Raw genomic sequence first — 15,562 nt, forward strand, 5'->3', positions numbered from 1 at the left:
GCACCCAACCCTTCCCTCCTTTTGGCTGGTTTGCTTTCCACGTTTCACTCTTCCCGTCAACTCCTGAGCCTGGGGGTCACCCCGGTTCCTCCTCCCTGCCCCCCTCCCCTCCAGCCGGACGACCGTCAGTGCTCCAGGGGTGCGCATGTGACCGAAATTGCCCAATCAGGAACAACCTCAGGGCTGTCGCTTAGCCTGCTGGCTCAGGACAGAGCTGTCTGCCCCAGGTCAGTGTGGCCTGTGGTTATGCCACCCGATCCTGTAGCAGGCATTTGGCCACCTTGTAGACAGAGCTGGCCTATGGAAAACACAAAGCCAAGAAAGGCACAGAAAAATTGAGCCAGAACCCTGATCATACCATACCTGAAGTCTCATTATCTCTGGACAGTTACGGAAGCCAAAATTCATTGCTCTAGGCAAGATTCAATGGTGTTTTCCATTTTTTGCAACGTGAAGGTATTCATTGACAATGTTTGCACCATTCTCACATCAATCCTGGGAAGATACTCTCATTATATAGCTGGGGAAACTGAGCTCATTGGAGCTAATTTCCTCAGTTTACTCAGCAAGGCAGTGGCAAAATTGGGACCAGAATCCTGACTCTATCGGATGCTGTACTGATTAGACCAGGATGGGTAAATACACAACGTACAGCCTATTTTTACTTTTGCACTCATGACAGACATTACCAATCAACTGCCAAACTATTTCCTGCTGAATCCACAAAAAGTCTCTTGACTCTCCCATTATCTTTTTTTTTTTTTTTAAGATTTTATTTATTTGACGGGGCAAAAAGAGGAGGGAGAAGCAGACTCCTCGCTCAGCCGAGGACCCTATGCAGGACTCAGTCCCAGGACCCTGGGATCAGGACCTGAGCAGAAGACAGACGCTCAACCAACTAAGCCACCCAGGCGCCTGACTCTCCCATTATCTTGAGAGACCAGACCTTGTTTCCCAGCTCCTGACCACCAAGAGCTTATCAGATCTCCCCCACTGGCTCAGTTCATTTGAATTGAATGCATTCAGTGGAATCAAGGGCAAAGGGGATTCCGAAAGTCTCAAATCTGGGGGCCTCTGCAGAACGGCAGCCCCCCCCTCCCCCGCCTTGCCCTTTGCCCAACTGGGAACATAGAGGCACAGAGAGGGGCTAAGTTTTCCTGGAATCACACAGTACCTGAGGGCCGAGCTGGGGACTGTCACTGTTCCAGGTGCTTCTGAACCCAGTGTTAATTACTACCTTTCTGAGGTCCCTGAGACAGTTGGTCCAGAACAGGGCAACAGTAGGGGTGGAGATGAAGTGAAGTGGGGATCTTGGGTCCATCTTGGAGGTAAAATCAGTCTTGGAGGGTGGAGACTGTTGGAGCAGGAAGATGTGGTCCAAGTTCCTTGGCTAAGGAGGCTGAGGCCAGAAAGGATGAGAGGTATTCCCGCCTTTGCCATGTGTCACGGCCTGGACAAGCACCCACGTCTCCTGTGTCAGGAAAAGTCACCCAAAACCAGGAAATAAGGCCCAGAGAGGGACTGCCTTGTGTAACGTGTGCACCTACAGATGACTTAACTCTCTAGGAAACTTCTGTTTGCCTTGCTATTTATTTTTAAGGGCTCAGACTTGATGAAGTTATAGACTACCCTGTGGATTTGTGTCTGATAGAAAAGATAACACCCAAAGTTGCTGTTTTGGTTTTTGTTTTAAGATTTTATTTATTTGAGAGAGAGAGCACAAGCTGGGGGGCAGAGGAAGAGGGAGAAGCAGACTCTGCTGAGCAGGGAGCCCAACGTGGGGCTCGATCCCAGGGCCCTGAGATCATGACCTGAGCGGAAGGCAGACGCTTAACCGACTAAGCCACCCAGGCGTCCCCTATGCTGTACTTTTCATCTCTGTGACTTACTTATAACTGAAAGTTTGTATCTCTTAATCCCTTCACCTATTTTCACCCATTGCGCCCCTCCACCTCCCCTCTGGTAATCACCAGTTTGTTCTCTGTATTTAGGAGTCTATTTGTTTTCTTGTTTGTTCATGTGTTTGTTTTCTAAATTCCACATGTAAGTGAAATTATATGCTATTTGTCGTTCAAAGGTTACTCTTGATTGCCCCAAAGGACATTAGTCAGGTTTTGTTTTATTTTTTATTGAATTTAGGAATCTTACCCCAGCATTTTTTATTTTTTTATTTTTTTTTTAAAATATTTTATTTATTTATTTGACAGACAGAGACACAGTGAGAGAGGGAACACAAGCAGGGGGAGCAGGAGAGGGAGAAGCAGACTTCCCGCCGAGCAGGACTTCCCGCCGAGCAGCCCCAATGCGGGGCTCGGTCCCAGGACCCCGGGATCATGACCTGAGCCGAAGGCAGACGCTTAACAACTGAGCCACCCAGGTGCCCCTCCCAGCATTTTAAAACTAATTATATAAATGCCAATTTCCCAGGAGGGTGGGAAAGAGGGAAAAATATAGTTCCTCAAATGCTCTTTGCATCAGTTGACCATCTTGGTGCTACCTCATTAATTAATGAGTTGAATTACATCTTTGACAAATGCTCCTTGTCTAACTGTATGAGAGTCATGATTTTAGCTTTTTCTTTTTTAAGATTTTTTTTAGTGTAATCTACACTGCCAACATGGGGCTCATACTCGCAACCCCAATATCAAGAGTCCCATGCTCTACCGAGTGAACGAGCCAGATGTCCCAACTTCAGCTTTTTGGAAATGATACTTTGACACCTATCTCCCAGCCCAGGGCCCTTCCTCCTTGATCAGGTCTGGACTGGAAGGGGATCAAGACCTGGGTCTCGGGGTGCCTGGGTGGCTCAGGCGTTAAGCATCTGCCTTCGGCTCAGGTCATGATCCCAGGGTCCTGGGATCGAGCCCCGCATCAGGCTCCCTGCTCAGCAGGAAGCCTGCTTCTCCCTCTCCCACTCCCCCTGCTTGTATTCCCTCTCTGGCTGTGTCTCTCTCTGTCAAATAAATAAATAAAATCTTAAAAAAAAAAAAAAAAATGACCTGGGCCTCTCTGGATATTCCCCCCTCCCGCCTACTGCTCCCAGGTCAGAGTCACCGCCCAGCCCATTCTGACCCATGGAACTTGGAGGTCCAGCTGCCATTAGCTGGCAGGTTCAGGCTGAGGCCCCCAGTTTCGTCTCAGGGGCCATGGGGAGCTATGTTATTTGGGAGAAAACAGGCAGGTCCATTGTATCCTCAAGGGCCCAGCACAGCCCATGGTGGCCTCCATATTTGTCAGTGTCCCTGAAACCACTCTGGGACAAAGCGTGGCCAGTCCCAAGCTGGGCAGTGCTACCTAGGCAGTCACAGCCCCACACACCTGCCAAACGCCACCCTCTTACCCACCTGAGTGACCGACTTCACTTGGGACCAGTTCTACTTCCCAGTCTAGAATGCCCTCTCCGCTCTCCTCCAAATTCTACCCACTTTTAAAGCCTGGCTTAACCCTCCCTGCTCTGAGAAGCACCCCATCCAGTTCTCTGTCCTCTAACCCAGCCAGGACATGGTCCTCAGGCCCCTGCTCTGGACCCGCAACTCGGAGGGATGCTGGGGTCCCTGGGCCTCAGGCTAGGACAGATAAGGCTAGTTCAGTTGTACTTTGACCACATAAATATATAATGACTGGCGGTTATTAAACCTGTATTGACTCATTATGCGTTTTTTGAACGCAGTATTTTTTTTTTTTCTTTTTTGTGCGTAAAGGGCTTCTAAATAGGTTTGAGGCAAAGTCTTCCGGAGAGGCCCCTACTCCTGACTCCTGTACGGGTCCAGCCCCGCCCAGCTTGGCGAAGCAGGCGCGTCTCTAGCGCCACCTGGTGGCCGTCAGGAGCCCTGCAGCCCCATCCGGAGGTAGAGATGGCGCAGGGTCCCTGAGCGCTGCGCAGTTTTGGGTGGGGTCCCCTCCTCTCCCGCGCCTAGGAGGAAGCAAGCTGTGTCTTTTGTCTTGGTAGTCGTGGACAGCTTCCCTACGGAGGCACGTTGGAGCTGGGCCATGCAGACAGTTATTCGCATTCCCAGTCGAGCTGCCCCTGGGTGCAAGGGCCAGGGTGGCTCTTGCGGTGAATTAGGTGAATTAGGTGGGCAGCGCGCAGCTTGCCGCTGACTCCAGCAAGCCGCATTCTGGGGGTCCTTATACCCATTGTATTCATTGGAAAACAGAGGCTCGGTTCTTAGAATATTGGTGCCGCTGCCCTGGTCCACTCAAGCCTGCCCCGGCCCGGGTGTATATGGGGACGTTGCACGTGCGCGCGCGCGTACACACGCGCGCACACACGCACGCCCAGTGTGCCACCGGGGAATTTATGATCATCCTTGAAAGCCTGTTTATTGAACAATTCCCTTTATTTAGAGGAAGGGAGTTAGTCCCCGAGAGAGCCTGACCCGGCTGAGCCAGCAGGGAGTTCAGACCGGGCCACCTCTGTCCACCCAGACCCCTTCCAAAGGCCTGGGTCCCGGTACTAGAAACAGCCAGCCCCCACCCCACGCCAGTTCCTTCCAGTTGGCCCCACCGCCAGCCGAGGCCAAGCTCAGGGATGGAGGTGCCAGGAGGGTGGGAGAAATGCCCGTCCTCCTGCCCCCTCCCCAGGTCGGGTTTCCAGCTCCCTACTTCTTCCCTAAATCCTCAGGCCACTTCCCACCACCAGCCCCGCCCGGGGATGGGGCCGGAGGCAGCCCGGAGCCGGTGGGCGGAGGACTCCGGAGCGGTTGTGCTCCGCGGCCCGCGGGAGCTTGGGGGTGGGGCCTCTGCGCGGGCAACGCCCCTCCCCAGCCCCTTTGGAGCTTCCCTCCCAGCCGCCCCCAGCTCCCGGGAATTCCGCTGAGTCACTTCGAGGCTTCAGCGGCAGCCCCGGAGGGGACAGTGTCACTCGATTCCCTAGGCAGCGGTCCTGCGCGCACCTGAAGACCCGGCCGGAGTCTTGTCTAAAGGCCTCATCGTTGCCACGAGGCCAACCCTACCTCGTCCCCTGCCGTTCTCCCCCATCCACCCTAGTGGCCACGCAGGCTCCTGCCTCAGGGCCTTTGCACTAGCTTGTGCCCTCTGACTGGCTCGCTCCTCCCTGGGCACCTGTAGCCTGCACATCCTTCCCACGGTCACTGCCAAGGCATCTGCTCCCGCGGGAATGTGTCAGAGAAGAGCAAGGGGGCAGCTGCCCGCCTGACCCGCAGATGTTCGGGTGGGCAGTTAGATCGGAAAAGAGGCAAACTGCAAACCGGGGCGCCACGTGCGGCGCGTGGTGCAGGTGGACAGGTGTGTGCGCCCGGTCTAAGTGACCGTGACTGTATACGAGGCTGCCCGTTTGCAGCGCGGGCACAGGCGCGCTGAGCTGGCATCCCGCGAATTCCCCGCCAGCCCCGATGCCGGTCTCGCAGCCATTGTCTCCGGGCTCCAAGCCCACCCTTCACTGCGAGGCTCCGGCTGGGGGCTGCAAACTACGATTCCCAGAATCCCTGGTCGCCCCCGGAATTCCTGCTAGGTTCGGCCAATAGGAGGCGCCGGGACTCTTAACCTTTTGGGTGCCGGGGATCTTGCGGTCGCCTTTAGCATCTAAGGGCGGCATAGGGACCCCTTCTCAGAATCATGCTTTTTCAAAAATGTTGAAGCCCTTAAGCTGTGTTTTTATTGCATCCTGCCTTTTTAAAACTGTGGTAAAATAGCATAACATGTCCCATCTTAAACAATTTTAACTGGGGAGTTTGGTCGTAAGTATTCACCCTGTTGTGAAACAGCACTCCAGAACGTTCTCTTTTTGCAAATCTGAAACTCTGTATCCTTTAAATTCTCCTTTCCCCTAACCCCCCTGGTAATCACCCTTGTACTTTCTGTTTCCGAGTAACTTGAGATATGCCATGCCAGCGTAATTCGTACAGTATTTGTCCTTTAGTGGCTGGCTTACTCCTCAAGGCCCATCCATGTCCTAGCACTTGTCACAATCCCCTTCCCTTTAAAAGTGGAGTTATGGGGCGCCTGGGTGGCTCGGGTCGGTTAAGCGTCTGCCTTCGGCTCAGGTCATGATCCTGGAGTCCTGGGATCGAGCCCCACATCGGGCTCCCTGCTCAGCAGGGAGTCTGCCCTCCCTCTCCCTCTGCCTGCCACGCCCCCTGCTTGTGCTCTCTGCCTCTCTCTGTCAAATACGTAAATAAAATTTTTTTTAAAAAGTGGAATTATATCTCATTGTATGTACCTGTTGTTTATCCATTCGTCATGGACAGACACTTGGTCAGAATGATGCACTTTTTTTAAAATGATTTATTTATTTATTTTAGAGAGAGTGAGAGCACAAGTGGGAGAGGCAGAGGGAGAGAGAGTCTCAAGCAGATTCCCCGCTGAGCATGGAGCCCGACTCCACTCCAGGACCCTGAGATCACGACCTGAGCCAAAACCAAGAGTCAGAGGCTTAACCGACTGTGCCCCGCCCCCCAGGCGCCCCCGGAGTGATGCTTTTAAATTCATAAAATAAAATGCATAGAATTACAAAGGAAACTTTGTGATTACAGCTGTCAGCAAGTTGAAAGTACAAATGTGTGGCCCGGTAACCGATACATGCGTTTCTTTATTCATGCACTAAATAACATCTCCCAAGCCTAGAAATTCTAAACTGTGGGGGCTCCGGTCGGGTCTCTATCCACCAGATCTTGCGTTTTCCCATTATATCGTCCAAGCGATGCTGTAGGGGAGCCCAGCTACTTCAGTCCTAAGAACACCGTGATCAGGCTCCATCAAAAACTCCTGCAGGTTGGTACTTTGCAGGAATAGCTCCATCTCTGTGTCATCTCTGTGTCCCACCTGGCCTCTGATGCTTAAGAGTCTCCACTCAGCCTCTGCCATTCGGGGTTCCATCAGCCCCCTGAGATCAGGAGGCCATGCCAGTGGAATACCACCCCCTGCTGCCCGCCCACAGGGGTTACCTGCACAGGGATGAGGACACTGCCCCTCCAAAGGTGTGCAGGTTACCTATAAGTCACTCCCGTGGGCCTCTTCCTACCACTTATCCCGGGAAAGTTCTGGCCTATCTGCCTCACTGAGTATAGGCCACGGATGGGTTGGTTGAAACTTCAGTCTACAAGCCTGGCAAACTGTTGGAGGCCCTTCCAGCCGCACCAGCTGACCCCTTACACTCTGACTCTCTGGCCACCGTTCATACCCATAAACCCAGCCCCACCCCATGCTGTGTCGTAGTCCACCCTGTTGGGCCTCACACCCCAGAGCCCTTCTCCACCCAGAGCCCCTACCTTCCTATTGATGGAAATTAGCAACATCTGGGGACACCTGCTGGGCCCCTCAGTCGGTTAAGATCCGCCTCAGGCTCAGGTCATGATCCCAGGGTGCTGGGATCAAGCCTCACGTCCCGCTCCTTGCTCAGCGGGGAGCCTGCTTCTCCCTCTGCTGCTCCCCCTGCTTGTTCTCTCTCTCTCTGACAAATAAATAAAATCTTAAAAAAAAAAAAAAAAAAGGAAATTAGCAACATTTGTCTTTCATTTGGAGTATAAGCTATTTTCTCCAGGGTCAACCTTGACTTCAGAGCGCCTGGGGCAGGCTAAAATCTGATCTTCATTCCAAGGTGGTGGTGGGGGAGTCTGCAAGAGACGAGGGGGTTACGGGGTCTTCAGCAGGGAAGGTTAGATTCTTCAACCAGCCCCAGAAGCTGTAGCGCCCGGACTCTGAGCTCCAAGTGCATTCACCCAGATGTTCAGACTCAGAGTGCCCAGCCCCTCAGTGCAATCGTGTGCATGAGAGAGGGGGTGCCTGTGTGCCCTCTAGGCCTCAGATGTCTCCTCTAAAAAAGGAGGAGAGAAATGTCTCCCCCAGTAGGGTCTCTGGGAGACTGCAGCCAGACCTCTTGGTGGGTGGGTGATGGCTGGGTCCTGGGGCTGCTAAGGACGCTCCTCTTGCTTGATGCTTTCCCACGGCCTCCTCTTGTCCAGCAAGGCCTGGGGTGAGGCAGAGCCTGAGGAGGTGAGGGAGGGTTGAAAATGAGGTGCTATGGGGGGGGATACCTATGGTGGGCTGGGTCGCATGGGGAGAATCCCGTCACTCCCTGACGCTTGGACACACAGAGCCACCTAGCCCGGGAGGAGAATGTCCCCGCTAGAGGGCACCCGAGAGGTGTGTCTTCCAGCCAGTCCTGCCTCAGTCCTGCCCCAAGGCCCTGTCAGCGCCCCCGCCTTCCTCACTCCTAGGCCTCCCCTTCACTTGAGCTTCAAACCCTCTACCAAGGGCTCTGTTGTCCCCTGGCCACACAATCTCTCTCTCTGTCAGGCTCTCTTGCTCACACTCCCGTCAGACCCTGCCCTTCTCAGCAGGGTCACCTTGGCCTAGTCATGTAAACTTGCTGCCTTTGGGGATCTCCATCCCCCAGGAGGGTCATGGGAGGCTTTCACCAGAGAGCCCAGATGCAGTGCCCACGTATGGGAGTTCAAATGTAGTGGGAGGAAAAGCAGGCTACAGTCCTTTTGCTTTCTCTTTTCTCTTCCCTCTCCCTTCCCGGATGCCCTTTCTTAACCCCTCCTCCCTTCCTCCCTACACCCTCCTCCCTTCCTTCCTGCTGACCTGGGTTGCCCACAGCCCTCTGAGGCTCTCTGGGCTCTGTGTCCCCAACACGGCTGACCAACTGGCTGGCACCCACCATCCCTGTGTGTCCTTGCCACCCACAGAGGCTTCCTAAAGATCCAGCCACCTGGAATCCAAGGCCAGATGACCTGCCGGCGTGTGTCCTGCTGGGACGCTGGCCCTGAGCCTCACCTAGAGTGACCCTGGCCTTGGGGACAGGACAGTCAGGACAGGACGGGACAGGCAGGGCATGGGGCTGGCTGGCCCCATTTGTCAGAAACACAAGCCTTCCCAGCCAGGCCAGCCTAGGCCATTGGCCTAATGGAGCTGTGGGCTAAAGACCTTCCCACCCTGGCCCCCCACCCTAGCAAGTCCTCCCTTCTCCCAGGGGGCGCTGAGGAAAAGGGGAAGCCCCATACAGACCCCTTTGTCGAGCACCTACAACATACCTCGGGCTCATACTCAGCACTTTGCATACATCACTGCATATAATTCTCAATAAACTTTCCCCAAAGGGATTATTGATTGCCCCATTGTACCGAAGAAGTAACTGAGGGTCAGAGAGGCTGACCACGATGTCCGATTCCACGCCATTGTGCTTTTTTCCCCCTTTCATTGTGAAAAGTTTGTGCAGTATTTCAAATACACGGAAAAGGACAGAGAGGACAACAACGTACTCCCAGACCTGGTCATCATCTTTCCGTGTTTCCTTCAGCTTTGTTTTCTGAAAGAAATATAGGAGATCAGAATCAGTGGACACTCACCTTTCCATGGGTCTCCCTGCGCCCCCTCCCACCTCTACAACTGAAGCTGTAACAATGACTCCCTCCCATGTTCCTATGGCCTGTGTACCTTTGTGGACAATCCTAAACAATGTATGGGAGTGTCCTGTGTGTGCATTCCTTTTTTTTTTTTTTTTTAACAATTCTGGATTGGGGTATAATTTCCCTATAGTCGAGGTCACCAACTTGACTGTGCAGCCAAAGGGCCACCACCCTGGATGGCTCAGGGAGCACGTCCATTCCAGGAAGGCTTCTGTCCCTGCCTCCCAGCCACTCGGGACCTGCCCCCACCTTTGGACAGCCACCATCCTGACTGCCCTCACCTCGAGTTAGCTTTGCCTGTACATGGAGCCGGAAGCAGACAGCTCGAGGGGTGCCCCTGGGGTTCATGCACCGCCAGCCACTGTAGCGCGGGCGAGCTGGTCCTTCCTTTGCACTGCATTCCGTCCCATACCCGTGACCGATCCCTGCTCCAGGGACGCCGGCAGGGTGGTTTCGCCCGGAGGCTCTCACACTGCACAGATGGCCCCTGGCTGAGATTTATCTGGGCGGCAGCCCGGGCCGCCCTCGCTGGCGCCGACCCGCAGCTCCGGGATGAAAGCGCCAGCCGGGGACGCCCCCTGGCCAAGCCCCCAGCCGCTGAGCCGAAGCGTTTCGAAAGGCCCAGGCCGCACCTCGGGCCCCCTCCCCGGGCCCCTCGGAAAACGGGAAGTTCGGGGAGGAAGCTGCCGCGCGCAGCCCGGCGGCCCGCGGGCCGGATGACTAAGTTTGGCTGCGCGACCTGCGGCCGCTTGCCTTTTATGGCGGCCCCGTGGGCAGCGGACGTGGCCGGGCCCGGCGGAGACCGCGGGCAGCGCCTGGGGGGGGAGCCGCGCGGGGGCCGCCCGCGCCCCGCAGCTGGCCTGGCCCAGCCCTCCCCCGAACTTAGGCGGCGGGAAACTGAGGCCGGGAGAGGGGCGGAGCCCTGCCCAGGTCACATCGCACGGCGGGTGGAGCCAGATGACACCCGAGGGCCCTGCTCCCCGGCCCAGGGCCAGGACGGGGATGACTCACCCTTGGGGGGGGGGGCTGCGCTGCATTTATTGAGCACCCACTGTTTGTCTCGGCATCCACTGCCTCTCAGCCTCAACGCAGCCCTGTGGGCTCCCCGCGGAGGGGCCAGGGCGGTGCGGGCGGGAAGCACCCGCGCCCCCAGCCCTCAGCGGGTTCCGGCTCTAACCCCGCGCCGGGCCGGCTGGGTGCTGTACTTGACATTTGCACAAACTCCGGAGAGGGAAAGCAGATGGGGAAACTGAGGCAGGGCGCCCCAAAGTCACACACTAGCCAAGTGACAAGTATGCCTGGGAGGGAGTGCCCAATCTCTACAGGTATTAAAATGCACTCCACAGTCCCCACGAAGTATGATTCGTAAGCATACTCGCGGAGCTGAGTTAAGGTGTGACCCTCGGACACGCTGGTGGTTCCTGATGTTCCCAGATGCCCAGCCCCGCGCTCCCCGGACCCGCTTGGCTGTGGGCCTCAGACTGTTCAAACACAGAGTGGGGACAAAGTGCACGGCCTCGGACGGGTCCGGAGGAGGGCAGCGCGGTCGGGATGGTGGTCTGGGGGACGCCCGGGGCAGGGGAGCGGGCATTTATAGAACCTCCCCGATCCGGGACCCCCACCCCCACCCGCCCCGGCCGCCGACGGCTCCCTGGGGGCAGGAGGACTTGGGGGGGCGGCCCAGGCATAGCTCCGCGGCCGGGCGTGTGAGCCCAACGCCCCCTCCCCGGGCGCTCCCAAACCTCGCCTTTTATGGAGAGGAAGTTGGGCCAAGTGGGCCGGGCCGGCCGGGGAGGGGGGAGGCGGGGAGGGGGCCCCGCGGGGAGCTCCGGCCCGGCCCGGCCGGTGCTGGACGCGCTCTGGGAGCGCCGGGCTTATCTGCCGGCCGAGACTCGGTCCTGGGGCTGGGGAGGCGCAGAGCCGCGGCCACGTGAGCCTGAGCCGCGCGGGCCTGGTAGCGCCAGATAATAGCACCCCACCCCACCCCACCGCTCAGCGCCCCGAGCCCTGGGCAGAGGCGGCGCCCGGACCCCCGAGGCTGGGCCGCCGGCCTTGGGCTCTACCGCCCCAGGCTGGAAGGCTTGTCTGGGGCATGGGGTCAGACCACGCTCACCTGGGGGCGGGGGAAGGGGGGGCAGGCAGTTACCTACATGGGGTGTCCAGATGGGCCCTCCACCCTCTGATGTGCTTAGATCTAGACCCTTCCCGGCTCCCTCCCCCAACCTGGGAGTGTCTGGGCCTCTGTCTTGCAGTCCACTGTCTGGACCCAGATTCTGAGCAGAGAAAATCCTCCTCTACCCTCAGCGGTCACCTCCTCCAGCCCTGGCCACTTGGCAGGACAGCGTTGATGCGCCCTGGGATTCTGAGAACTCAGCATTCCACCTCATCCGGTGGTCCCGAGTCCCCCTGGGGCCCTGGAACGCCTGTCTGAGGCCACTGGGCTCCATAATGGGGATGAGCACACTGAGGCCCAGAGAGGGCAGGGCATGGCCCAGGGTGCTGCAAAGGTTCTGCTTTTCAGCCCTGGGCCACGTGAACCCCCACCATAGGACCCTGGACACTGGGAACACCGGCCCAGGTATACCCAAAGGGGTCCCCACGAGTGGCCTGTGACAGACTGTGATTCTCCTGAGGCCCCCAGAAATTCCCAGGCCTCGAAGAGAGTTGCCAAGGCCTAAGGAGCTGAGTGTCAGATGGCAGGGCAGCTCTGGGGCCTGAGGACTCTGGTCCAGCTTCTCTGCAAGGCTCAGACCCCTGCACGGTCACTCCCGCCTCTGGGGGCCTGCCAGACCTGGCCATGAGTCCTGGCTCAGCCCTTCCCAAGTGTGGGTGCTGCTAAAGATCCCTAGGCCTGAGTTTCCTCTAGAACAGGTACCTGCCCCTGGCCCCCAGGCCTAGGGTGATGGTTCCGGCAGGTGAGGGGGCTGCTTACAGATGCTGACCTGGAAGACCCATGCCACACCCAGCACGCCCTCTGGGAAAGGCAGCTGTCAGGATTGAGCCTAGATAACGTCTCTAAGTGGCCCCAGGAGGCCAGGGAGAGGCCAGGCACAAGCCTTTGCCCTTTGCCCTCCGCCCTTTGCTCAGGCGGCCCCTGGGAGTAGGCAAGAGGCAAGGCCAGGAAGCTCAATCCATCAGCTGATCGGTGGACACCCTTCTCCTCCTCCCTACAGCCTCCTGCTCCTTCCCCAGAGCAGACCGTGGGCAGGTGCCCTAGAGAGGCCACTGGCCCCAAGTTCTTCCCTGGGAACATAAATGAACGTTTTCCAGCCTGGCACCTCCATGGAGCACTTTTCTTTTAAAGGTTTTTTTTTTTTTTTTTAATTTTTGTAATCTCTGCACCCAATGTGGGGCTTGAACTCACAACTCTGAGATCAAGAGTCCCATTCTCTACCAACTGAGCCAGCCAGGCCCCACGTGGCACTTTTCTGACCCCTCAACACACACTCTGGCTCCATTCTTTGGAAGCCCCATGAAATTTTCACCCCTATTTTATTTTATTTTATTTTATTTTATTTTTTAGAATAGGTCAATTGTATTTTATTTTAAAGATTTTATTCATCTATTTGAGAGACAGAGAGAGCACGAGTGTGCATGATAGGGGAGAGGGGTAAAGGGAGAGGGAGAAGCAGAGGGGCTCAATCCCAGGACCCTGAGATCATGACCTGAGCCGAAGGCAGACGCTTAATGACTGAGCTATCCAGGCGCCCCTCACCCCTATTTTAAAAGTGAGATCGGGGCGCCTGGGTGGCTCAGTCGTTGGGCGTCTGCCTTCGACTCGGGTTGTGATCCCGGCGTCCTGGGATTGAGCCCCACATCAGGCTCTCTGCTCTGCGGGGAAGCCTGCTTCTACCTCTCTCACTCCCCCTGCTTGTGTTCCCTCTCTCGCTGTGTCTCTCTCTGTCAAATAAATAAATAAAATCTTTTTTTTTTAAGATTTATTTATTTATTTGAGAGAGAGCACATGAGAGAGGGGAGGGTCAGAGGGAGAAGCAGACTCCCTGCCGAGCAGGGAGCCCGATGCGGGACTCGATCCAGGGACTCCAGGATCATGACCTGAGCCGAAGGCAGTCGCTTAACCAACTGAGCCACCCAGGCGCCCTAAATAAATAAAATCTTAAAAAAAAAAAAAAAAAGTGAGATCAAGGTCCTTCCAGGTAAAGTGACTTGCCCAGGATCATGGAGAAGGCAGCCATGACCCAGCTCACCATCCTTCCCTCCTGGGTGTGACCTTGGGCACTCACTGCTCTGGGTCTCACCTGGATTTAGGCGACCACCAAGGCCCCTTCCTCCTGAAGCAGTGGACAGGAGTGAGCAGGACAGGGCCTGGCTCCTGGGGGCTGGTGAAAAGCATCTGGATGGGAAGGAACAGTCAGCCGCAGCTAGGGGCTCACCACCTCACCTAACCCAGGTGATCACCTCATCCAGGTGAGCAAGGCCCTGTGCCAAAGGGAGGGGGCTGTGCCTACGGCGGGCAGGTCCCCAACCTCGACTGTGGGTTTTGATGCCAACAGCTGTAAGGAGGGGTGCCTGGGTGGCGTCCGACTCTTGGTTTGGGCTCAGGTAGTAATCTCAGGGTCATAAGATCGAGCACAGGGTCTGCTTGAGATTCTCTCTCTTCCTCTGCCCCTCTCCCACTCAAATAAATAAATCTTTAAAACAACAACAATAACACTATAATGAAAGCTGGCCTGCCCACCTCTTGGGGTTGCCACGGGGACAAAAGCAAAATGTAGGGCATCAGAAAAGTGAACAAACAGGTTATCATTGTCATTGCCATTATTTTTTTTTTAATTTTTTTTTAATTTATTCGAGACACAGAGATAGAGAGAGAGAGAGAGAGAGAGAGAGAGAGAAAGCATGAGCAGGGAGAGAGGCAGAGGGAGAGGAAGAAGCAGGCTCCTCGCTGAGCCAGGAGCCCTATGTGGGGCTCGATCCCAGGACCCTGGGATCATGACCTGAGCTGAAGGCAGATGCTTAACCATCTGAGCCACCCAGGCGCCCCTGTCATTGCTATTATTGTAATTGTTCTTATAACCCTAGTATTTCTAGTCCCAGTGTCTACTCAGCCGGGCGCAGAGAGAAATCTGGCATCTGAGGCTACAGAGTTTGTGTTGGAGTCCTCCTGGGCCCTTTCTTTATGTGGAACTTTCTGCTGAAGCATCACACTTGGCCCTGCCCCTCTCCTGCTCCTACACCCTCTATAGCCCCCATCACCCTTGCAGGACAAAGTCCCGGCTCCCGAGTTTAGGCTACTTCTCTGTGAAGATGCCTGCCCTGGGCCTTCTGGGCGTCAGCGGAGTTCCAACGCTGCACTTTGCTGTGTGGTTCTGCAGCAGGCTGACCTTCTCTGGGCCAGGGCTGAGGCTGGTGAGGTGAGGAAGGGACCTCTGACCGGCTAGAGGGGGAGGAACAGGGCATAGAGAGGCAGGCAGTGCCATGTGGGCTCCCCCAACCCCATCCACTCAGTTGGGCTCTTTTTCAGCTGGGGGCCTCCTGGTACTCGACTGGGTGTTGTCTAGAATGGAAACGGTGTTGAGCCCAAGTCTCCCCACTGAGGCTTCTATGGACTCATTTTCCAAAGCTCCCAGGCCACATCAGATGTCTTCAGCTCTCCCAACGTACCCTTCTATCACGACCTCGGGGACGCCTGGGTGGCTCAGTCGGTTAAGCGTCTGCCTTCGGCTCAGGTCATGATCCCAGGGTCTTGGGATCGAGTCCCGCATCGGGCTCCCTGCTCCGCGGGGAGCCTGCTTCTCCCTCTGCCTCTGCCTCTCTCTCTCTCTATCTCATGAATAAATAAATAAAATCTTAAAAAAAAAAAAAAAAAGACCTCCCTAACTTGTCTCCTATTCAAACTTCAAAGCCCAGCCAAAAAAGACCCCTCCACTGGAAAGCCTTGCCAGACCTTCAGCTTGGATTGCCCGTCCTCCTGGTCAGCCTCTCATAGAGTCAGGATATCAGGTGTCTCCCCTGGGGACCTCTGGAGCACAAGGCTGGAGTCTGACCTATGAGTGTTATCAGAGGCTGGGTGAGTCAGCTACAGCCCAGAGACCTGAGGACTTCCGGTGACACCCCTACTCCCCTCCTGCCAACATCCTCTGGAAGGTGTGAGCCCTCGGGTGGCCAGCCCCTTCCTCCCTAGGCCTATTCCTCATCAGCTTTGGCAGTCCGGGGGACACCACACCCTC

The 15,562-nt window shown here is 56.0% G+C and overlaps 1 long non-coding RNA gene across 1 annotated transcript; it reads right to left on the reverse strand.

Moving 5' to 3' along the window:
* Positions 1 to 6,556: 6,556 nt before the first annotated feature.
* LOC123844896 (uncharacterized) lies at positions 6,557 to 10,563 on the reverse strand. Its single transcript, XR_006790861.3, has 3 exons — positions 9,653 to 10,563; positions 8,997 to 9,271; positions 6,557 to 7,945 (listed from the first exon to the last, which is right to left on the reverse strand). It is a non-coding gene; the product is annotated as an uncharacterized LOC123844896 (long non-coding RNA).
* Positions 10,564 to 15,562: the final 4,999 nt, after the last annotated feature.

Source organism: Mirounga angustirostris, unplaced genomic scaffold, assembly GCF_029215605.1.
Source record: "Mirounga angustirostris isolate CCGP_5_RB_7025 unplaced genomic scaffold, mMirAng1.0.hap1 SCAF_5, whole genome shotgun sequence".
In the NCBI taxonomy this organism is placed as follows: domain Eukaryota; kingdom Metazoa; phylum Chordata; class Mammalia; order Carnivora; family Phocidae; genus Mirounga; species Mirounga angustirostris.